Here is a 24784-nt window from a genome sequence, read left to right on the forward strand (position 1 = left end):
ATGTGGTTGCTTTGGTGATAGCCAAAGGTTTGAGTTTGCAATAGATGAAATTCAATAATACTTTTTTTCATAGTGATTTGCAAGAAAATGTGTATATGGAGAGATGTATAATGCATTTTTTTATGATGATTTTCCAAAAGAGGTGTATATGGAGAAGCTAGCAAATTATGAGGACTTAAGAGCATCCCACATATGTGTGTAGGTTAAAGAAGGTGCTCTATGGGTTGAACTAAGCATTTAGAGCATCGTTTCACAAAATCCGAGAGTATGTTGTGAATATTAGCTTTTATGTTTATGATGCAAATCAATTACTTTATGTGAGGATGGATGATACATGTCCAGTAATCATAGTCATCTATGTGGATGACGTGATTATGGACATCATAGTCATCTATGTAAATTACTTAATTATTACTAGTGATAGTCACAATGACAATGAGATTGCCAATGGTCCTTTGAAGCATGTTTGAGAGATGAAGGATTTAGGTGAGTTGATGTACTTTCTTGGCATTGAGGTGATCAAATGTACTAATGGTATATGGCTACCCCAATGATAGTATGGCTTGGATATGTTATCCAAGTATGATATGACACTGTTTGAGCCTCTTTTAGTGCCATTAGAGAAAAATGTAAAGTTGAGTATTGATGTTTGGGATGAGATAGAAGGCCCTACTATGTTTAGCAGGATAGTAAGGAGTTTGATTTGTATGACTATCACAAGGCGAGACTTAAGCTATCTTGTTGGACTCATGAGTTAGTTTATGCAGTACATAGAAAGGCTCATTTGGATAAAATTAGACATATATTGAGGTATGTGAAGTCCATCTACTTGCATTGTGGAATTTTTTATGAGGTAGCAAAGGATATATAAGTGTTTGGGTACACAAATGTAGATTGGGCTCATATTGGAATGGTAGCATATTTGATGCAAGATTTACTAGTGGATTCATGTTTTCTCTTGGTAATGCAATGGTTATTTAGAGTATGAAAAGGCAACCAATGATTTCTTTATTGAGTATAAGAGATTAAGTATAGAGGTTCTATTATGGTAGCATGTGAGGTGGCATGGCCACAAAAGATATTGGGTGACTTGGATATATAGGTAGATTGTCCTGTTATCGTTCACTATGGCAACATGAGTAATATACAATTGGCTAGGAACCCTATGTTCTATGGTAGCACAAAACACATTGAGGTGTATTACCATTTTGTGAGAGAGAAGATACTTGTAGGTGATCACATCTTTATAAGTTGTGAGATTAATAGGGTACTTGGATGCTTTGATGAGGCTGGCTAGCTCTCACAATTAGCAATCATCTCTTGGAGTGCTTGATGATGGTTGATCAAGTGGTCGAGGCTATTTGTACCTTTGAAGCAAATTTTCCCCACTTGAAACATGTTGAATTGGATGCCGATGTTAGCCCTTTGCAAAGGAAAAGAGATAGTTTTATTCTCATTAAGGGAATCTTTGACTAATATAGTACATTTCTAATCACTCCTTGTTTTCACTCCTCAAAGCTAGGGAATAGATTATGAGAAATTCCTTTTTGGTGAAATAATCTTTCGTAATTGTGCACCAATTTTACCTCTAGCTCAATTACTACATCTATTTATAGTTGGAATTCATAGCTACCAACCAAAGTAGTATTTCTAGTCAAGCTAGCAAATACATGAAACACTTAACGAGAGTATAGGTTTTGTGGTTTATGAACATTAACAAGAGCCTTTGTGGATTAAATCTAGTTACACTAAACGGCTCAATGGTAGAAGAAATCAATGGTGAAAGTACTAGAATCCAAAGCGCCACATGATTTCGATGAGGATGATGATCACGACATCAGCTAGCCAGCGCGATGCCGGGATGAGATCGAGAAGGCTACAGATCTGCAGCAGCAGATTGAGCAGCCACCTGGTGCTGATAGCTGTGATGGTACTGTACGCCTGCATCAATGACTACATGGGCGTAGTAGTGCGGGCGTCCGACCCGGATCCGCTTCAGGACTACTGCGTGACGGATTTGTCGCAGCCTCTGAGAGTGAACGGGTATCCCTGCAAGGAGGCAGAGAAGGTGACGGAGGAGGACTTCGTGTTCCACGGTATAGCCCAAGCTGCAGCCAACGTGAGCGAGAGCCCGGTGCTGGCAGTGCCCACTTTTGGCCTCGCGGAGCAGTTTCCAGGCCTGAACACGCTAGGGCTGCCGGTGGCGCTCCTGGACTTCGAGCCCAGCGGGGTGATCGTGCCCCATACGCACCCCAAGGCCAGCGAGATCATCTTTGTGCTGTCTGGCAACCTCTATTGCGCCTTCGTGGACACCTCAAACAAGCTCTTCGCCAAGGTCCTCGGCCCGGGAGACGTCATGATCTTCCCACGCGGGCTCCTGCACTTCCAGCTCGGCTGTGGATATATATCAGCAAGGGCCCCACGTTCTTTCAGGGGTTTACCCGGTCGTTGGGTGACTGTGGGGCCCACAAATTAAAAGCCCCCTAAAAGGGGCATTGGTCTTGCCCGGAGAACCATTCCATTCTGAGTATCGAACACTGTACCCCCGATCCCACACTATGGAGCTTTAACCACGCGCCCGCGAGTCACATTCATGAAGATTACGCATCTCGTTTCAATCTGATTTTTCAAGAACAAAAACGTTGAGAGACCGGCAAGCAACCGGGAGTTACCGGCACGTCCCCAAAAAAGCGGGACCCATACTGAAATTTATCTTCGGCCACCTTCCAGGGCATGTAAACAACTGGCAGAAGCCATATATAATCGACTATATTCTAGTGTAGTGACTTCATATTTATTGCAATAATGTATTAGGCCTAGCCTCCCCCTCTCGTATCGTGCACACGGAGCTCTAACCCGCTTGCATGAATAAAACATGAACCCGTGTCTAATTATTTTTCTTGAATAAATTGGAAGTCTCCCCTTCGATATCCTACTATTATGCACCGTATTCAAGGAAAACCGTTAAAATTTAAACAAGAAGGTTTCATACTCGGAACTTTACAATATCTTTGATCTAGAAATTTGTAAATGCCTCTAATTTGATTCAAAAATACCTCCAACTGTTTAGTTAAAATGCTTTTTGTGAGCACTCTGTGGTTGGAACATGGCAAGGGGAAGGCACATGCATATAGTTTATCGATTGATGCCATGCCATTGCTCACTAATGGGTTTATAGTACAACACTCAACAATATGATAATAATGTAGCTATCATTATAACTCTTACTATTCATATGTAGTTTTTCACCCATTACTTAATCCCTCACATCCTAATGTTTACATTGAAGTAGATTCAGTTGAACATGCCCCTTGGTTGTGTTGGAATCATGACATGAACTAGTATGCAAAGTTCAAAGGACACTTATGTTGTATTTACACTAGACATGGAGGGATGCATCTTTTAACTAAGCATCAATCACACAAGATGAGTATCTTTGATTGCTTTCTATTTCCACTATAACACCGACCTATGGGACTAGAATGATGAGTAGAACTAGTCCGATGTTGGTGAGAGATAAATGACCTAATAGAGCCCAAAATTACTCATAAGACCAAAATGGTGAGAGATAAATACCTATAAAGCCCAAAATGACATATAGGATCTAAATGATGAGTACAACTATGGATAGGAGAGGAATACATGGACAAGCTATAATGAGCAGCAATAGAAATGATTTGGTGCCTCTTGCCCTGAATGATTTCTTATAGTTCTAGTGAGTTTTCTTGTGCTTTTCCAAGAGAGTGTTCAAGGTTTTCTCCCATGGTTAACAAGGTTGTGAGTTTTGATAGCACAAGCATGAAATATGAAGTCATATGAGATTTCATAGTCAGCCAAGAGCTATAGTAGTGGCTACTTGGGTCAAGGTGTTATCCCTACAACTTTAAGTTATCAAATTGGGATGGGAGGATGAGGTTAGAGAATGATGATGGCCTTTCTGAAAATTGAGCTTAAAAATCGTGGGAATAAGGATTTACATATCATAAATGGGATAGCCATGTGAATTGGGGCAAAACCGTTTGTTAAGGCCTTCAATATTAATCCTTTAATATTTAAAACTTTAACGTCTTTTTAAGTGTAACTTTTGTTAGTTTTCCGAGCGGTGGCTCCAATTATGGCAAAACTGAATCTAAGCGTGTGCTATAAGAAAATGGAAGCATAGAATTGATTAATGGACGCATCTTTACTTGCAAGTTAAGTAGCATATAAGATAACATTTTTGACACACAAAGAAGAGAAAATATTTGATGCCCTTTTACCCACTATTGTACATGTTTTAATGTAGACAATGTATATACATTGTTTTAAAGGCGGTGTGAATCAAATTTATATTGATTGTGATTTGGGATTTTTCTTTCCTAAAGTAGAAACAATGTACGCATACATAAGGAGACATGAACATCAAAGGTATCTTCACAAGGAGACCCTTTCTTATAGAAACCCCTATCCTATCCAAGAGCTATGATAGCTTGCTCCTTGGTACCACCAACAAATTGGCTCATTAAAGCATATCTAATCAATGTTCATGGAAAGCATTATTTGAATTCAAGACCAAAACCTTAATGGTAGTTTTGTTATTTGATATCATACATTTTTTGTCATGTTATAACTAAAATGATCTTAGATTTCAACTCATTCTAAAATCTATCTCCCCAAATGTTTGAATCTTTTATTTAAAATGTAATATTTTGCTTGATACTAAACCTCAACACTAGCACACACACACACACACACTTACCTCTTTGTAGACATTTCGAGAATACATCTAATATTGTTATATGTGATACTCAATCACAATACAAATATAAAGCATCATTGGTACACATTTTTCTTATTGTTAGCTCAAAGGGCGAGATTTCTTGGTCAATGATCTCCAATTGTGAAGAGTCACATGTGGCTTATAGACATGCAACGCTTTCATCGAGTCATTAGCTTGCACTAAGTGCAAGGACATGGGACATGCTGATTGAGATATGCCTCATAATCTTGGATGTCGCAACCATTATCATTGTCCATTTCACCTCAACTACAGTAAACAATATGCTTTTGTTTCCCTCATTGTCTCTCTTCACCCATTTTAGTCTCTACGTTTCTTTCTCACTCTCTACTCTTATATTTCCCTCCATCTCTCTATTTGTGTCCCCCACCCTCTTTATTTCTTTCCCATCCATCTCTCCACAAAGAAAAGTAATAGGAAAAATAAAAAACTTAAAAAACAAAGAAATGTGAAGCAACGTTGTCATGTTGCTGCACATCCGAGCCGTTAACACCTCCATTTTTGTTGTGCATCTGTGTTATCTTTTCGCGTGTGTTTCATTGTGTGTGATTGCTGCATTATCTTTCCGTCCTTTTCAGTACCCGCATCCAATGTACATACTCCACTTGTGTGTTTGTGTTTGTGTGTGTTTCAGTTTGTATGCATGTTGTGTGTGTGTCAGAAAAATATGAAAAATTGATGCCAAAGAGTAATATTATGTTGTCAATTTCATTGATGAATTCCAAGAAAAGTGTAGGATATCGTGGAATCGAAGGAAGGCTTGGGAATTCGCTGTGGATGCTGCAATGAAGTGATTAGCTATTCATCATTTGAAGCTCATGCTGGTTGGGGTTCTTGACAAAATCCGTATTTGAGTATATTTCTATCAGATGGGCAGTCACTACATGAGGTTGCAGTAGCTCTTTTCAGTGAAGAGACATGATAGAGCTGCTGGTATAAGCCCAATGATAATGATGACATTTGTGCAGAATGTGGTGATGGGGGAGATCTTGTTCTTTGTGATGGATTCCCAGGAGCATAACACATAGAATGTGCTGGTCTATCCTGCATACCAGAGGGAGATTGGTTATGTTCTCTCTGTCAAAACAATCTTGGGGGAGATAAGAGACAAGTGTCTAGAACAAGTGTAAGCTGTTTCAAAAGTTGGAGGGAAAGATCAAAAGCTTTGCATCCTCAAAATAGCCTTACCGATGCTATGTTGAGATTGGGGGCGCTCAAAATTCAAAGGGAAAATATTGTACAGTGAAAGAAAAAAGCGACTGACTCTGTGGACACACTGGGGGGGGAGAAGGATTGAAAAGCTGGTGGCCATCAGAGCTGCAGAAAACCTGGCATATGGTGAAGTGAAGGACTTGGACATTGGCTCACTGTCTTCGAGATGTACATCTTCCAAAGGACTTCTATGGTGGCCATTGTTGATGTCTGCGACCAAAACAGGCCGCCAGGGAACAGGGGAACCGAGTAACGAAGCAGCAAGCTTTTCTTATTCTTTTTTTTTTTAAATCAAATACAAAAGGGGAAGGAAGGACAGACAATGAAGAGGACGATGGATTTCCGTTGAAGACATCAAAGATGAAGCTGTCGATGAAGGATAATACAACAATTTGGTGGAATTACTGAAGGACAAGAGACAACAAGATGACGTAGCAGCAGAAGAATGAGAAGACCGGTGAAATTACTGAGTCGACGAGCAATAGCGGATGACAAAAGGCGATCTCAACCAGCAAAATTAGGCAGTGATTCATATTAAAAAAAACTGGTGCCTTCTGTGAGGAGCTGGAGGTGGAGCTGGAAGACGTCCTTTGGTGATAAGCAGTGCGGCTAGTGTAATTGTGGCCCTTGCTATTTTGACTGTTGCATTTCATGTCACATCACATGGCTCTCCCTCAATAGAATAAAACCTTGTCGTTCCAGAATGCCAGCTATATCTGTCCTGATTATCAGAATGCTCCTGGATCTTGTCTCATATCCTAGTCTACAATTGATGACGGTTGCAAAGCACAATCACGGGCATGATTTACAATCGTCGTTGCTGCTTCCATCTCTTCTATTGCTATAAACACGATGTCTGTCGACGTAATCATCATCATATTCAAATTCATAATCAACTCCATCATAGTTATCTCGGGTATGAGCTCCATATCTGTTGGTTCTATTTAGACTATGTCTAAATGCCTGGAGTAGTCACGATCCACATCACGACTACCCTCCCTACTGGATCGACGGAACTACCCCTAAAATCCAGGACTCATCACTGAAAAAGGAGGAATGAGCAGAAGAGGTGGAGGAGGAAAAACGAGTGAGACAAAGGAGGCATAGCACCTCTGCCCTCGGAACATTGTGATCTCAGCTACTCAGAGGTCCAGACAGTCATTGATTTTGAATGGTGAGGATGGTCTAATGGGTCTATCGACTGGCTACCCTTTGGGCAGAATGCAGTAAAGCTGAACAAAGAACAGAGAAGTAAAAGCTCTGTTTCACATTATAAGCTTCTATTAGGGGCTGTGAAGCAAGCTCTAAGGAGTGCATGCCATGGTCTACAAGACAAGAATGATGCAGTTGATAATGTGTGGCAAGAGCTCCTTGCTCAGTATGGGATTGTGTTGAAAGTCTTAAAGAATCGAGTGGATTTGGAATGTGTTAGACGTTTCAGGATAGTGAATACCATACAAATAAGGAAAATGGATACAAGTTTTGATGCAGTGGATACAAGAGTGTGCCCTATATGCCATTATGGACTGCATCTCTCTGCAATAGGTTTCACCTGCTGCTGACCTGAGCAGTATACATGTCTGGAGCCTATGCATGCACTTATCAGATGCTTTATTCATTGGACCTGGAGTTTGAACAAGCTCTTTAAGACTAAGTCCTGAATCTAGTTGAATTATTTGGTGCCCTGAAAACCAAGCTCATACGCTTATTGTAAAGCAGTGGACAGATTGTCATGCTTTGCCATTTATTTTGACTCTTCTTTTGTAATGTACTTGACAAGCAATATAGTGATCTTTGGCATCAAATATTGAGTTATTGAGATCTTCTTGTTAGCCTCTTTCCTTGCTGTACCTTGAACCCCGTGTTCTGCAGCTCTTGCACGAACTCTACGACAACGTCTCCTTCCCTCTCTTTATCTCGTTCTTTTCCTTTCCCTATTACTCTTCCCCCTCTCTATTTTTACCTCTCCTCTCTTTCTCTACTCCCTTTCTCCACCTCTCTATTTATCTCCTTTATTTTTTTCCCTCTCCATTTTTATCTCTCCTCCCTCTCTATTTTTCTTGCCACTCCTCTTTCTCTCTCTTTCTCTTTCTTTGTTTGCCTCCCTTCATCTTTTCTCTCTCATTCTCTCATTGTTTTCCTACTTCTCTCTCCCCCCTCTCATTCTCTCATTGTTTTCCTGCTTCTCTCTCCCTCTCTCTCTCTCTCTATTTTTATTTTTTCCTCCATCTCTCTTTTTCTCTTTCATTCTATCTCTCTATATCTATTTTTCTCCCTCTCTCTCTTCTTTTCACTCTCCTTCCTCCCTTTACCTCACCCTTATTTTCTACATCCTTCCTCTCTCTTCCTTCCTTCTATTTTCCTCTTTATTTCTCCCTTTCCTCTCTCCCTTCATTTTCCCTCCGCTCTATATTTCTATCTCTCCTCCCTCTCTATTTCTCTCTCCATCCCTCTTTCTCTTTCTCTTTCCCTTTCTTTGTTCCCTCTATCTTTGTTTCTTCCCCCTCTCCCTCTCCCTCTCATTCTCTCTCTCTCTCTCTCTCTCTCTCTCTCTCTCTCTATATATATATATATATATATATAGATATATGTATATATATATGTATATGTATATATGTATATGTATATATGTATATGTATATATGTATATATGTATATATATATATATATGTATATATATATATATATAAAATGAAAGCCCTCTCTCCCCTTTTTTATTGAGTTATTGAGATCTTCTTGTTAGCCTCTTTCCTTGCTGTACCTTGAACCCCGTGTTTTGCAGCTCTTGCACGAACTCTACGACAACGTCTCCTTCCCTCTCTTTATCTCGTTCTTTCCCTTTCCCTATTACTCTTCCCCCTCTCTGTTTTTACCTCTCCTCTCTCTCTACTCCCTTTCTCCACCTCTCTATTTCTCTCCTTTATTTTTTTCCCTCTCCATTTTTATCTCTCCTCCCTCTCTATTTTTCTTGCCACTCCTCTTTCTCTCTCTTTCTCTTTCTTTGTTTGCCTCCCTTCATCTTTTCTCTCTCATTCTCTCATTGTTTTCCTTCTTCTCTCTCCCCCCTCTCATTCTCTCATTGTTTTCCTACTTCTCTCTCCCCCTCTCTCTCTCTATTTTTATTTTTTCCTCCATCTCTCTTTTTCTCTCTCATTCTATCTCTCTATATCTCTTTTTCTCCCTCTCTCTCTTCTTTTCACTCTCCTTCCTCCCTTTACCTCACCCTTATTTTCTACTTCCTTCCTCTCTCTTCCTTTCTTCTATTTTCCTCTTTATTTCTCCCTTTCCTCTCTCCCTTCATTTTCCCTCCGCTCTATATTTCTATCTCTCCTCCCTCTCTATTTCTCCCTCCATCCCTCTTTCTCTTTCTCTTTCCCTTTCTTTGTTCCCTCTATCTTTGTTTCTCCCCCCTCTCCCTCTCCCTCTCATTCTCTCATTCTCTCTCTCTCTCTCTCTCTCTCTCTCTCTCTCTCTATATATATATATATATATATATATATATATATATATATATATATGTACATATGTATATGTATATATACATATGTATATATACATATATACATATATACATATGTATATATACATATACATATGTACATATACATATATATATATATATATATAAATATAAAATGAAAGCCCTCTCTACCCTTTTTTATTTCTCTCATTTCTTTCTTTCTCTCTCTCCCTTCTTCTTTCTATTTCTCTTTCTCCTAACCTCCCCCCTCTCACTCAATGCGTCTCTATACAAACAAAATTAAAGAGAGAAAATAAGAAACTTATAAAATAAACAAAACAAAAGCAATGTCTTCAGGAGCAATTCATTCACACCCAAGGCAGCCATGGCCTACTTTTTACATTACAAATGAGTTGCCCTCAATGGCATTACATTCCCCATCCATGGCTATTATCCTCCATCTTCCCAACAACACCTTCAGAGGCTTGTATATATAAGCGATTTCTAATTTAGAGATACCTTTAGTTTGATTGTTGAGTACTTGTACTTATCTGAAAACTTCTTCTGAGTAATATAATTAACCACACTTTTTCTTCAAAGCAGGACTCCACAGTTGTAAAGGCTGCATTGTACTTAGCCTCACAAATGGATGGAACAATTGGGGCTAGATGTTGATAAACTAGAAAGTGCATGAAGTACCAAGCATAAAGAGATTTTTAAGGCATAATTAGTCATCCTTCTAGCACATGTATGATGTTCAACAAGATCAAGAGATGCAAATGAAGGCAAGTGTTCACACAAATAGGCGGTGTTGAAAAATTGATCCTATTAATGTCAAGAAAGAAAAATTGATCCTATTAATGTGTAGATAAACTTGAGTAACATTGAAATTTTACACATCTTTTTAAACATGATGTTACACACATCTTGATTTAAAACACCACCACATTGAATTTAGGCATTCAAAAAAATTAAATAAAGATTGTAACATTTAGGAAAAATATAAAGTAAACAAGTGGGGAGAGAGAGAGAAAGAGAGAGATGTGATCCTAGGTGTTAACAAGGAATCAGAGATCATATTCATATGCTCTTTGCATTCCTACTATGGAGAGAATCCTTTTCTCACAAGATCCAAGGTTCACTGCACTTCCAATGTCTTATGAATCTAGAATTTGCATAAAATGTTTTGTCATATTGAGTTTTTTTTGCGATTCTTTCCTTTTTGGATCTAAATTTTTCTTCCTATTTAGGATTCTTGATTCCAAATTTTCCATGCTTGCATAAATGAATAGATATACCTGTACTTAAATGCTTACATAAATGGCTATCTCAATGCTTGTTCAAATGTCTTTGTGAATAGTTGTGTAAATAACTATATAAAAAAATACTCATGTATACATAAATGAGCTAAAAACTCTAATGTAAATATTATATAAGGTTCCTAATCTTTTCTTAAATGCTCGTGTGAATGCTCAAATAAATGAATTGATAAATGGCTCTTTACATGCATACTTAAACATGCTAGATACTGTTGTGTAAGTATTGTTTAAGGATCCTTATCAATATTTAAATGCATATTCAATGGTTAGACAAATGCAAGCTTAAGTGCTTCTTAGACATTTCTATGTACTAGCAAAATTGGTTGCTTTCCAATCATGCATCAGTTCCTTTTGCAAGTTCTTATTTTAGATTTTTAAGAGGACCGTTTTAATCATGTTGGAAGGGCATGTAAAGTCACTTGTTATTGGGTTGACTATTTACTATTGAGATTGAAATGCTAAATAAGCCCAACTTTTCCATCAAAGATCTAGCTAATTATTTCCTCCATAGGCACCTTAATTATTCGTATTCTTTTTACTACAATGGATGAGTAAAATATGAATGTTAGGTTGTGATATAATATGTGAAAAATATTATTTTTATCGCTAAGCTCATCAATATATTTGTCAATTTCCATGTTCATATATATCACAATTTACATGTGAATACATTGGGGATGCATATAGCCACATGGATACCCAAAAATTGAAGGCTATGTATATTGACCTTAGTACCAACATTTATAGCACCACATTTTCTTATGCTATGAAAATTTTCCATGGCCAAAACGTTTTTATTCACTACATAGTCTAGAGTTAAAAGCATATTGAGAGTAAATATGATGCTTATTGTCAAGAGACTTGGCATGTATGGCCAAAACACATTGGGTCTCAACAAAGGAGAGCTTCTTACATAGAGAGATAATTTTATTGTAGAAGAAGTTGATAAGAAACAAACAAGCAAGTGATGACAGTAGTAGGAAGCCAAAATATTTCAAATTATAATCATAGCTTATGATTATTGCATATAGTCTTGTGTCCAAACTATATATAACATGTACATGAGCATATATTCCAAAATATAAGAGTATGGCTCAACATTGACCTCATTATGTTTAGTGCATATGCAACAAGTTCATCATACATGAGTCAGATAACAAAGAATGTGTCTGCAATACAAAAATAGCTCCATATATTTGTGAGAACAACTTGGAACCCAGGCAACCCATATAGACATGAACTTTCATATTCTCAAACACCAAAATACTTATCTTTCAACCTAAACCATTAGTCTTTCTTTCCTAATTGGAATGAAGAAAGAAGCATCAAAATCATCCACTATATGTCTTGTTTCATGGCAGCCAAGAGCATAGTTCATATATATATTAGAGAGAGGAACTTTCGAAAACAAGTCTTGCATATATTCCTATTCTAGCTTATTTTGAAATAGGAAAATCCTTCCTGAATGACCCTATAACCATCCAATGATTGCTTGTTCCTATTTTCTCCTTGCTTTCCCCCTTTTTCTCCCATGTATATATTATCATTTTTCTCTCTTTCATATTTTTCATATAAGCCTAGCCTATAGCTATCTCTTTAGACCAAAAAATGTTGTAGAGAAAGAGAGGTTTTGCCTCTACCTATTCCACACTTTAATCTCCCTATAAATCATACACAAGATATCTAAAATGGTGCATTTCGCACCTAATTATAGACTCATGACTTATACTGAGGTGTAAAACAATCCTAGTGTTCATGAAAATTGGTCGTAGAGTGTAAGAAATTAGCATGTGTATAGGCAAATTAGATCCTATAGGCATAGAGCTAAATTTTTTTAGTAATGGTCTTTAATAAACTTTTCAACATTTGTACCTTCATCCACACAACATCCACCACCTGTAAACCTACACTGTAACATGTCCACGTGTTATCTTCAGGAAACATCTTAGCAATCCATTGGAAAGGATGTCTAGAAAGCTCCGCCCGGCACTTCCATGGAATGTCATAAGGTTTGCGATCTAGATCTTTCCGTGTCTGCCACATAGCCGAAGTATTGTGGCCGTTCTCACTTAGGACCGACCTGAATCATGGTTTTCCCTAATGGTCATTTCCTAATGACAACTAGCGTCAAACCCCAAGAGAACTATTTTACACAGAAACGCCAGGGCCGAAGCGGATTCACGCTGCACTTGGTTCAAGGAGAATGGGAAATGAGAGATATGCAAGGCTCAACCTCTCTGCCATAAGTCATAGTCCCATTCCGTTCCCCTAAAACAACGTAAATCGGGATTATTATAACTTAGACTCTAGGTCAACACCCTTGCTGTTCGTGTCCTTTGAAATGATTTTCTTACTATCCATCCCGATTGAGAAAAGTTCCCAGCCAACCGGGACCACCCATCCGTAGGACGGACCCATGGCCACATCCACCGCACTTTCCTCAGGTTGCTTTAGTTATTTAATTACCTACCACATTTAGTTAGACATGCATCAATCAGCTTCCTTAATTAGCCCGTTAGGCATTGGTTCCTTCACGTAATCATAACACTTGACATAGAAAAACAATGTCAAACAAGTTCCTTTTCAACAGCTTATCATATTTATCTTTGAAATACATTTATAAAGTCCTGCCCATTAGGCTTATCCATAATCTGCCCGAAGGCTATCCATCAATCCACAGGGATTACTAATCCAAGATTCTGCCCGTAGACTAGCATGCGGGCCTCGAGATACAATCCTGAGTCGCATTGGCCTCTTGTGTAGGGCTCGAAAGTCGAGGGATTTATGGCCAAAGCCCCCCCTGGCACCCAAGCGTCCTCCTGCTCCAAGTAGCACTCAAGGGAGAGACCTCTCGCGGTGGGTTCGGTCCACCTTCTCGGTGGGGTTAACAACCCCCTTGGTTAGAGTCAGGCAGGCAGTCAAGGGTAACAGAGGCTGCCTCTCCCTTCAGACCTTCAACATAAAGCATTAGATATCTTTTCATCCTTTAATTCTTTGAGCAAACAAAGCAAAACAGTGCTCTTAAAACTGTTACAAGCACAATCATTTTCATTGGTCGTTATTTTTTGCCAATTGCTAAGGAGTGAATCATTCTTTCCGAATGTGTTCAGCATTCGATCCGGGATCAATTGCAACTTGGCAAGATTCCTAAGGTTTTGTTAAGATTCCCAACTTGGCAAGATCAATTGCAACTTGGCAAGATTCCCAAGGTGAAGTAAATAGTCAAGTCTATCCACACTCCGACAGGTATGATATATTCTCTGAGGTCTGCGTTTTCTAAAGACGACCAATTATCAGGGCTAAAATCCCATGATTGTCATAAGATATGTCAGGTTTGTACTACGAATGGATTGTAAGTGGCGTGCATATTTTGCTATTTGGAGTGTAGTTGTTGTTCATAATGCTTTCTCATTTGTGGCAGTTTCTACTACCGATCGCAATCGTAGGATGCGTTACTCCAAAAATATGTGGGGCAATTTACAGGTTCTTGGCTTTAGTGCAATGGATCTTAAAGAAGGAGATTAAGATGTCCTCTATTGAATCCGCGAGGCGGGGAGCAGTGGAGACGGTCTATCTCTTTGAGAAGTACCTGCCTACTAGCATACTGATGATACAAATCCACCTTCTTGTGCATCTTGTAGATGAAGTGGAGATTGCTGGACCTGTCCATACGCGATGAATGTTCTTCTTGGAGCACTTCATGGAAACCCTGAAAGGCTTTGTGTGACAATGAGCTATGTCAAAAGGTAGCGTGGTTGAACGTTGGTTGGTGTCTGAGGCGCTAGTGCATATTTCACAATGGCTAGCAACGGTGGATTCAGACAACAATATGCTATGGTCGCTAAAGAATGATAATAGACTAATCGAAGATGTGGTGGTTGGAAATCGGGTAGAAAAAATAATGGATGCTACAATGGAGGAGAAAGTGAATCGCTTTTGTATGTTGCACCATACCTCTATGGAGACGTGGCTCGCTAGGTACCAACAAGCTAGGAAAGAGAGAGAAAGCGTGATTTGAATTTTGACGTAGTACATGCCATCGACCAATTCGATATCCCGAGGGCATGGAGGAGATGCTGTGGTTTATGTCAACGTGATGGTTGCATGGAGCTTTGACCGCAGCGTCTCGCGAAGGGGCGGATGTCTCAATCGAGGAGTGGGAATTCTCAAGGGGATGTAGTCCAAAGTTGATGATGTGTTTAGGACTTGTGGTATCTATATTTTATATACGAAAACTAATTGAGTTTTTCAATATACATTATAAAATATATAGTGGAGCGTGGTCGCGCGGATGATATTTCCACGTGGAGCGTATTGACAAAATGCGCTCCACAACAGATTGTGGTATCATGGCAAGGTTCGAGCAAGAGAGCCGATGATGAGCAATGGATCCAAACACGGTTATAGATGAGATGGAGTATTTTGGGAACTTGCAAAGTATTGTCACAATAGATTACTGTGGCTTCTCCATGATCCTATTCGATGTGCAGTGGTTCAAAGTGGTACTTGAAGGAGCTGGAGTAACAATTCGACGAGGTCCATCTCGATTTCTCGAAATATATTCTGAAAAAAAATTCAAGGATTTGCACGACACGTTTGTGTTTCCGGCCCATTGTGAACACCTGCATAAAATCATGTGTTTTTTAATTGTATTACAACATGGTACATGTCACAATAGTTAAATATCTCTTGTACGTGATTGTGAATATGTAATTTTCTATCCAAACCCCCGACAACCTTGATGGTGGTATGTTATACCTTCAACTCTCTGAAGTGCGAGAGTATATGATCAAAGCGATGTTCCGAGCATAGATGAGAACAATATGCAAATAGAGGGGTCGATATTGCAAGGAGGGGAGGCCACCAAAAGCTTGGAGTATGTAGAGGAGCCAGCATCGTGTAACAATGATGGAAATACAAGAGTCCAAGAATTCTGAGAATGAGGTGGACTCATCCTTTTGTGGTGACATGTCTATCAAACTTCTGGTGTATGCAAAGTTGTGTCAGGAGATTGACATGGGACCATAGGATATTCCATACTTGGAGCATCCACCTACTCAATTCGTTGACGAATCTCTTATAAGGGTATATAAGCTATGCATTTTAAGTAAGATCATTTTTTTAAGATTTATATAACCGTGCTTTGTATGATTTATATTGATTATGCTAACATCATTTTTTGTCTGTGCACGTGATTTTTGTGGATATTTAAATCATCAAGATGAGTCAAGGGATGAGAGCGATGAGGATTTGCAAGAGATCTTCATGCGTATGTCTCCACATCAGATTGTAAGATTCAGAGACATGGCGGACCAAGATCTGTCTAGGACACCGTCAGGCCGCTCTATTAGATCTACTTCGGCATGATCTAATGCTTCAGTTTCTAGCAGACAAGGTCAATGCTGTAGACTTGGGCCACATGGAGGGAGTGGTTCAAGGGGATACTACAGAGATCTAGATGCAGTGAGCCCGCAGTTGGCTCGAGATACAGGTGCTACTCCTCTCTCTGGTGGCGGTTTGAGAGAGCGTGGCTCAGGTGGTTGCTGTGGAGGCATGGACGCGGTGTATCCTTCTTGTTCTTTTGCTGGAGTTGTGTCACCTCCGCGATTTGTCACACCTATGGAAATGTCTACTCCACTCACTCCGGTTTTTTCTCAACTCTTCGTAGGTGGCACCCATATGGATGCTACTCCAATATATACTACCCTAGTAGGTACACCAGATGTACAGGGGTCTCCTGGATATGTCCAAGAGCATGGTCACATGTGGGAGAGGACCCATCTTAGGCATACCCCCCAGAGGGGTATGCCTACCTTATAGATGATAGGTCAGGAGCCATTATCATGATTGATGAGGGGAGGAGGGTGGTAGCTTGCATGAGAGAGTTATGCCAATAAGTTTTTAACAAAACGTCTTGGATCATTAGAAGATAATATCGGAGGGAAGCAAGGACTACATAGTAGCATCCTTGCATGAGGAGTTTCCGGTACCGACCACAGTAGATAGGTTATCTATGGGCTGGATGATGAAGTACATGCGTCCATATATGTCACATAGACGATCCGACACAAGCAAGGCACTCAAGAGTAGGGCTTGAAAGCCCGAGTGGCTAAACGTGCACGACTAGGGCTGACTCGAGGAGGAGGCTATAGATTCTCCTCCAAGACGTTGGAGATAGTAGTGCAAGGCAGTGAGGGCACGACTAGAGGCCAGAGTGGTCCATCATCTTGGGAAAGGTGGCCACAGGACATATTCGGAGGACTTTGTAAGTTTTTCTTTTGTTTTGCTTGCTTATTTTTTGCAATATCCTTTGTACTGACAATCATGCTTCTAACAGTTGTATTTTGTTTTCTTTGCAACACTCCATTACAAATCGCGATCCCACCAGCCTTGAGACTCCATATGCAGAGAGGCACGGTCTCATTGCCTTGATCGACTGATTGTATGGACATGACGGCCCTATAAGTCACTCATCTTTCTTGTTTATAGCTTCCATGTTTAATTAGAATGCATTATTGTATGGTGGAATGATATGTAGTTGTTTCTTTTTTTGCAGAGTCCGTTCGATGCTCCTTTACAGTGGGACGAGGTTTTGGATGGCGATGATCTATAGCTCGGCCTTGGATCCTTGGATCTTGCACACCCTTCTTTTTTGGTCACGTAATCTGTGTAGACATTTTCTATGTAGTAATAGTATCTTGTCATGATTGTACCGGTCGATTTTATTATGCGATCATGTATTTATTTCATGTATCAGTGTTATGATTTAAGTACACTTTGTCTTTATTTACATGAGCATTGTACACATTTTTGAAACTATTTTCTATGGCCCAAATAAAACACATTGTATTTTTTTTGCAAATTTACTGTACACGTCGCTATTAGCATCACAAAGCGACGCTGATAATGACGCTAATACCAACTGTTCTATGATGTCGCCAATAACGACACTTTTTGTGAAGACGGGGGTAAATCTCTTTATGAACATTTATGCGCTTTTAATGTCAGTATAAGGCCTATATCTTGTAGTGTCTCTACAACATTTTTTTGTAGAAAGAGATAGCTATAGGCTAGGCTTATATGGAAAATATAAAAGAGAGAAAAATGATAATATATACATGAGAGAAAAGGGGGAAAAGCAAGGAGAAAATAGGAAGAAGCAATCATTGGATGGTTATAGAGTCAATTGGGAAGGATTTTCCTATTTTAAAATAAATTAGAATAGGAATATATGCAAGACACTTGTTTTTGAAAGTTTCTCTCTCTAATATATATATGAACTATGCTCTTGGTTGCCATGAAACAAGACATATAGTAGACTATTTTGATGCTTCTTGCTTCATTGCAATTAGGAAAGAAAGACTAATGGTTGAGGTTGAAAGATAAGTATTTTGGTGTTTGAGAATATGAAATTTCATGTCTATATGGGCTGCCTAGGTTCCAAGTTGTTCTCACAAATCTATGGGGCTATTTTTGTATTCCATACACATTCTTTGTTATCTGAAATCATGTATGATGAACTTGTTGCAGATGCACTAAACATAATGAGGTCAATGTTGAGCCATACTCTTATATTTTGGAATATATGCTCATGTACATGTTATATATAGTTTGGACACAAGCCTATATGCAATAATCATAAGCTATGATTATAGTTTGAAATATTTTGGCTTCCTACTATTGTCATCACTTGCTTGTATGTTTCTTATAAACTTCTTCTACAATAAAATTATATTTCTATGTAACAAGCTCTTCTTTGTTGAGACCCAGTGTCTTTTGGCCATACATGCCAAGTCTCTTGACAATAAGCATCATATTTGCTCTCAATATGCTTTTAACTCTAGACTATGTAGTGAATAAAAACGTTTTGGCCATGGAAATTTTTCACAACATAAGAAAATGTGGTGTTATAAATGTTGGTACTAAGGTCAATATACATAGCCTTCAAATTTTGGGTATCCATGTGACTATATGTGTCCCTAATGTATCTACATGTAAATTGGTATATATATGAACATGGAAATTGACAAATATATTGATGATCTTAGCGATGAAAATAATCTTTTTCACATATTATATCACAACCTAACATTTATATTATCCTCATCCATTGTAGTAAAAAGAATACGGATTATTAACGTGCATATGGAGGAAATAATTAGCTAGATCTTTGATGGAAAAGTTGGGCTTATTTAGCATTTCAATCTTAATAGTAAATAGTCAACCCAATCACAAATGACTTTACATGCCCTTCCAACATGATTAAAATAGTCCTCTTAAAAATCTAAAATAACATCTTACAAACAGAACTAATGCATGATTGGAAAGCGACCAATTTTGCTAGTACATAGAAATGTTTAAGAAGCACTTAAGCCTGCATGTCTAACCATTTAATATGCATTTAAAAATCTAGAATCTCTATCTGAAATAATCACTTTCGGCAATCCATGGTTAGTAAAAATAGTTTTCAAAAATAACTGTGCTGCTTGTGATGCTGTTAAAGTTTTCTTACATGCAATGAAATATGCTTGCTTACTAAATCTATCTACAATTGTCCAAATCATGTCATGGTTAGATTTAGTATTTGGTAAGCCAGTAATGAAATCCATAGATATATGTTCCCAAGGTTTAGATGGAATAGATAAAGGCATTAATAACCCATATTGTTTACCATGATGTCTTTTTATTCTTTGACAAATCAGACATTCAGAAACAAAATTAGACACATCTGCATCCATATGCGGCCAATAAAAATCTTCAGTTAACATGCGTAATGTAGAAATGATACCTCTATGACCTTGATATGGGGGACAATGAATTTCATTTAAAACAAAAGATCGGAATGGAATAGTAACACACAGTCTCTTTTCAAAGAACATGAATCCATCATTATATGATAATGAATCAACAGGAATGAAATTATTTTGAACTAATTTTTGCCAATCAGAATGAAAAGTAATATCCTGGTGATATGTGTCTTTCATAGCAATCAAAGAATCAAAAGATATGATAGAAATGTTATGAATTGCAGGTCTTCTACTTAATGCATCGGCAACTACATTTTCTTTTCCAGGTTGGTATTGAATGATAGGATGGAAACTTTGAATGAATGAAGCCCATTTGATATGGCGGTCAGAAATTTGGGGTTGGCTAAGTAGATGTCTAATGCTTTGCTGGTCGGTCTTTATCATGAATTCTGAACCCATTAAATAATGCTTCCATTGTTTCAATGCTTGAACAACTGCTAAGAGTTCCTTGTCATAAGTGGAATATTTGAGCTCAGAGGGTTTCAGCTTAGAACTAGAATATGCTATTGGATGGTTGTCTTGCATTAACACGGCTCCTATTCCTGATCCGCTAGCATCAGTCACAACTAGAAAGAATGGTCTATTAAAGTCAGGCAATTGTAGGACAGGGGCATTGGTCAATGCACGTTTAAGTAAATCAAAGGATTTCTGCTGGTTTTCAGTCCATTGATAAACAATGCCTTTCTTAAGAAGTTTGGTCAGTGGTAAAGCAAGTAATGAGAAATTTAAAGCACAGGAGGGAAAATTAAGACCTTTAAGGTCAACTTTTGTTGGGGGGAGAAAGGGGGGCTTGTGAAGCCTAAGGAGGAATTTTAGGGGGGTATCTTCAAAGCCCACGGGAAGGGGCTTAAGAGAGATAAAAAACACAGGGGGGGTGTTTCAAAATGCCACAAGGAAAGGGGGGCTAAAAGAAATTTTTAAACATGAGGGGGTTTCAAAATGCCACAAGGGAAGGGGGGCTAAGAGAAAATTTTAAATACGGGGGGGGGAAGGGAGGGGTTTCAAGCCCAAAGGAAGGGCTAAGGGGGAAAAGGGGGCTTATGAGGCCCCTTGGAAGCCTCCCCCCTAGGAAGCTTCTGAAGCTTCACGCCACATGGGAGGGGGGAAGAAGGTATAGCCGACGGGCTTTGTGGCTAGCTGGCACAGGTTTAGGGGGTGTGATCAGCCGGACGGGAGCCTGAACGGCGACAGTTGCTGGCGTGGCAGCTCATGGCTTCCCCAGGGCGGATTGGTGGCGACTAGCTTGACCTCCCTCCCTCTCTGCAGTAGGAGCAGCAACACTGATAATGGTAGCCCCTCATCCTTCTTTGTGATAGGTGACAGCACTCTCTCTCTAGTGGCTCAGGCGCAGTCCTCCCCTTAAGCATTAATGCAACGCTCAGCCGTCCCTCCACCGTCGTCCCCATCTCTAGCTGCCCTCACGGTTTAAATAGGGGAGGGGAGGGAGATGCTCCCTCCCTTGTGTGTCGACAAGCATGGCTCCTTGCCTAAGCAAGCTCCAGCAAGGAGCTTGCCTCTCTTGCTATTCCCCTCTTTCTCCAGCTCGACAGTCGGCTGGAGGAGAGGGGAATTAATTTAAAAAAAATCTTAAAAAATATTAACCCTATGAGGGCTTTCATATGGAACTTTCGAATTTTGGTTTTGTTACATTCTCTCCCCCTTAAAGGAATCGAGATGTCCTCATCTCGAGATAAACTAGGGATATTGATGGTTGAGAGTGTCTTGATCCATCCAAGTGGCATCCTTTTTGGGATAATCTTTCCACTGGAGGAGGCATTCTCTCAAGGATCTGGATCTCAATTGTCTCTCCCTAACATCTAAGATCCTGTCAAGACTTAGTTCAAGGACTCCTTGACTAGGCATTACAATTTGTTGGTCATTAAGTATATGGTTAGGATTAGGTACATACTTCTTCAATAGGCTGATATGGAATATGTTATGAACCTTTAGGTTCTCAGGGAGTTGCAATTTATAAGCATTAGGTCCTAGGAACTTGAGGATCTTGTACGGTCCACAATACCTTGGACTTAGCTTCTTGCAATCTCCTAAGGATAGGGAACTCTTCTTACGGCGTACGCGAATGAAGACCATGTCTCCTTCTTCGAAGACTCTATCTTGATGCTTCAAAATTGTGTATGCCTTCTGTCTATCCTGGGTAGCTTGGATGTCCTGTCTTATTGACTTTATTTGGTCATCCATCTCTTCCAACATCTACCTTGAAGCTTCAACCCTTAAGATTGGATCTGAGAAGTTTAGGGGACTTCGACAGTCATGACCATACAATGCTTGGAAAGGGGTCATCTGAATGCTTTGTTGGTAAGAAACATTGTAGGAAAATTCAACCAAAGGCAAGTATTGAATCCACCTCTTTGGCTCACGACAACAGTATGCCCTAAGCATATCCTCGATGACTTGATTTACTCGCTCTGTTTGGCCATCCGTTTGGGGATGGTAAGTGGTGCTAAAGCAGAGTTGAGTCCCAATAGCCTAAAAGATAGCTCTCGAGAAGTTTGATGTGAAGGGAGAATCATGATCACTAATGATTCTTCTGGGTAGCCCATGTAGCTTGAATATCTCCTTGATAAACAATCTTGCAATGTCTGAGGCTTTATAGTTTGTCTTTACTGGAATAAGGTGTGCAACCTTAGTAACCATGTCAACCACAACCATGATGGAGTTGTATCCTCCCTGGACTTGGGGTAGGCCTCCAACAAAATCCATACTGATGAATTTCCATTTCATTTGGGGAATGTCAAGCGGTTGCAGTTTCCCTGGCATTTTGACATGTTCAGATTTGATACGTTGACAAGAAAAACACTCAGTGACATATTTGAGAACGTCACCTTTGAGCCTTTCCCAATGGTAGCTCTTCGTAATTGCATTGAGAGTCTTGGCATAGCCAGGATGTCCTACAAAAGGGGAATCATGAGCTTCCCATAATATCTTCTGCTTAAGTGATTGGCTTGCTGGTACACACAACCTTGTTCTATAGTAGACAAGTCCACTTTAATAGCAAATTCATGATACTTAGCCTACAAATTTTGGTTCTAATCTTTGATAGAGATCTCCCTTAGCATTGTTTGGTAGGCTGGATCATGGCATGCACCCTCTCTAGCTAACTCAAGTATAGGGTTGTTTGGCATAGATATTTTTGTAGCTAGAGATCTGGCTGTTGATGGATTCTGCAAGATTAGGGAATTAAGGAATGCCTTGCAACTAAGTGCATCGGCAACTACATTCTCTTTTCCTGGTCGGTACTTGATTTCAAAGTCATACTCCTCCAACACCTCAATCCACCAACATTGCCTCATGTTGAGCTCGTTTTGGGTAAAGATCCACTTGAGACTCTTATGGTGAGTTACTAGTGTAAACTTGTTACCCAATAGGTAGTGTCTCCAAAGCTTTAGAGCATGGATGATAGCTAGCAATTCCAGATCATGCGTAGCATAATTCTTCTCATGACTCTTCAATTTCCTTGAAGAGTATGGTACAGGATGACCTTCCTGCATGAGCACACAACCTAAGGCAAGTGTGATAGCATCAGTTACTACATTGAACTCCTTATTGAGGTCGGGAAGTTTTAGGATAGGTGTTGATACCAAACTTTGCTTCAATCTGTCGAATGTATTTTGTTCGGGAGTTGACCATGCAATGGAAGTTTGCTTCTTCAGTAAGTCCGTCAAGGGTGTTGCAATCAAAGCATAGTTTTTGATGAAGACCCTATACCATCCCGTCAATCAAAGAAAGCTACGTATTTCTTTGACAGATGTTGGTATTGGCCATTCTAGCACATCTCTGACCTTGGCTGGGTCCATTGAGACTCCTTCTGCTGATACTAAGAATCCCAGATATTCAATCTGACGTTTGAAGAATGCACACTTCTTCATCTTAGCATACAGCTTATGCGACCTCATTGTCTCAAGGACAATCCGAAGTTGGGGTTCATGATCTTCTTCATTTTTAGAATAGATTAAAGTGTCATCGAAGAAGACAAGCACGAAATCATCAATATATGGCCTAAAGATATCATGCATTAACCTATTGAAGGTGGTAGGTGCATTCATAAGTCCAAATGACATAACTAGGAACTCAAAGTGCCCATATCTTGTATTGAAGGCCATCTTGGGGATATCTTCTTCCTTGATCCTTATCTGATAGTAACCTGACCTGAGATCAATCTTGGAGAAGATCTTTGCACCTTGAAGACGATCAAGAAGCTCATCTATTCTAGGAATAGGGCACTTGTTCTTGACCGTTGATTGATTCAATCCTCGGTAATCAATACATAGTCGAAGTGTCCCATCTTTGTTTTTCTGAAATAGTATTGGAGCTCCCCATGGTGAACTACTAGGCTGGATGTAGCCCTGATCTATTAGTTTCTTGAGTTGTTCCTTCAGCTCAATTGCTTCTGGTATGGACATTCTATAAGGTCTCTTTGCAATTGGCGCAACTCCTGGTACTAACTTTATCTCATGATCCACTTCTCTTTGAGGCGAGAGTTCTGTCAACTCTTCAGGAAATATGTCCGCATATTCCTTTAGCCAAGAAGGTCCTTCATTAGACTCTTGCTTCTGATCTAACTTGTTGAGTCTGATCAAGTAGATAGGTAATCCGTTTCTGACTCCTTTTATGATCCGAGATACTTTGGCCAATTGGATTCTTGGCACTCCAGCCTCACCTTGAGTTGTGACTAATTCCCTTTCAGAGTTTCGAAAGGAAACTTGGCCCTTTCCACAATGAATGTGGGCGTCATTAGGCTTAAGCCAATCCATTCCGAGTAGACACTCATGGATACCTAAATTCATGACTCTGAATTTGACCGAAGTCTTCTTCCCTCCCAGAAAGAATTCCACCTTAGCAGTTTTCCTGGTACAAGTAACCTCATGACCATTTTCCAATTCCACAAGCAAGGTAGGTGCTTCTACTGTGGCTATTCCTAATCTTTTTGCACAAGCTAGTGAGATAAAGGAATGTGTACTGCCACAATCAATCAAGGTCTTGAAACTTTTACCTTGATAGTTTGACGGTGTCTGAATCACCGAGAACTGGCGATTCGAGCCTTTCTTGTGTAGAGCGGCATGGACTGTCGCCCTTTCAAACTCTGCTTCCATGGCCGGATCTTCTTCTTCTTCTTCTTCTTACATTTGCCTATTGGCAATGCAGGCGATTCTTCCTCTGCCTCGCGTAGCGGCTCCTTGACCACGGCCCG

General features: G+C 39.6%; 1 pseudogene; it reads left to right on the forward strand.

The window, feature by feature from the left end:
• Positions 1-1861: 1861 nt before the first annotated feature.
• LOC148040813 (germin-like protein subfamily 2 member 3 pseudogene) lies at positions 1862-2476 on the forward strand (annotated as a pseudogene).
• The last annotated feature ends 22308 nt before the right edge of the window (positions 2477-24784 follow it).

The sequence above is a fragment of the Lygodium microphyllum genome, chromosome 1, assembly GCF_053477565.2.
Source record: "Lygodium microphyllum isolate KBCC chromosome 1, Lygodium_microphyllum_v1.1.10, whole genome shotgun sequence".
Classification (NCBI taxonomy): domain Eukaryota; kingdom Viridiplantae; phylum Streptophyta; class Polypodiopsida; order Schizaeales; family Lygodiaceae; genus Lygodium; species Lygodium microphyllum.